This window comes from Fukomys damarensis, unplaced genomic scaffold, assembly GCF_012274545.1.
Source record: "Fukomys damarensis isolate Sample0158 unplaced genomic scaffold, DMR_v1.0_HiC HiC_scaffold_13, whole genome shotgun sequence".
Taxonomy (NCBI): Eukaryota; Metazoa; Chordata; class Mammalia; order Rodentia; family Bathyergidae; genus Fukomys; species Fukomys damarensis.
Genome location: NW_022900925.1, coordinates 30,919,533 through 30,920,655, shown reverse-complemented (window position 1 = coordinate 30,920,655; position 1,123 = coordinate 30,919,533). Strand labels below are relative to the sequence as shown.

General features: G+C 37.1%; 1 protein-coding gene across 2 annotated transcripts in view; it reads left to right on the top strand.

Moving 5' to 3' along the window:
- Nucleotides 1–516, top strand: part of Kif2b (kinesin family member 2B) — a 6,140-nt gene extending 5,624 nt beyond the window's left edge. The window contains exon 2 of one of the 2 annotated variants that reach the window (XM_010620198.1): nucleotides 262–516. The gene's annotated coding sequence lies outside the window, so the exon portion shown is untranslated. Of the gene's footprint in view, nucleotides 1–117; nucleotides 134–261 lie in introns of those variants that run through there. The other variant, XM_010620199.2, reaches the window with a different exon arrangement.
- Nucleotides 517–1,123: the final 607 nt, after the last annotated feature.

Genomic DNA, 1,123 nt, shown 5'->3' with positions numbered 1-1,123 from the left:
TGGCATAATGAGGCTTTGTGACTATGGTGTTTTCAAGGGTGTTTTTTTTTTTTCCCACTCCTTACCACATTTTATACTCATGGGATTCACTGGAAAGGTCTTTCTGTTTCAAATTAGGGAAAGAAAGAAGTCAGCAAAGCAGTAGAAGAATTCCCAAATAAAGTGGAACACATCCCATAATTGCACAGAGCACTCAAAAAAATGTGAAAAGTCTTAACACTTTAGGTCAGTTAGATAATGCAGCATTCTTACTGATTCCAGAACCAAGAAGTCCATCTGCGACTTTTAATCATGATTTGACTGGATGGAGAAAGACTCACAGGTCTAGTGAAGCGGGGTGGATCGTGGGGTGTGAGCTTGGGTTCTCTCTGCGGTGCCTGCTGCATTCCTCTCTGGCATTTCTCCTCTGCTCTACTTCACCACCACCATGAAGTGAGTGGCTTCCCTCTCTCAAGTGTCTGCAATGATGTTTCTTCTGCCTTGGAGCCAGCTAGCCGTGGACTGAATCCTTGGAAACTGAGCAAAATTAAACTTCTCCTTTAAATGGTGTTGTCAGGTATTGTGTCCTTGCTAGGAAAGGTCAATACACATCCTTTTAAAAGATGATAAGAATGCTAATTTGATATGCCAATACAAGCATAAAAAAATCTAATCCGCATTATAATCAGCAAGCATAGCTTTGAAACACTGTATTCAATAAAAGGGATTATTTGGCTGTATCAGTTCCAAACTCATTTTTAAAGAATTAAAGTGAAATGTGTGCATGGTAGATTGGGGAAATTTGGAGACACACAGCTGATAGTCTTCATATCTTCTTACTATGTTTAGCAGGTATAGCTCATTGTTTGAAATTTTTTTATTGTTTAAAAGCTTTGCCTCTACAAAGATTTGGTCATCGTTGAGAAAAACTGACATATAACTTGACCATATAGTAGGAACAGCCTATCGGTTTCAAATGGTTGAGATCATCTTGAACATCTGGCCTTAATAATTAGTATTTTGATATCTAAATATTTTCCTTTCATTTCTTGATAAAACAAATTTAAGAAAGCATGGAACTTTGAAAATCAGTTGTTCTTTAAGATGACCTTTCAGTCAATATGAAATTTTAAAAATGTCTGCG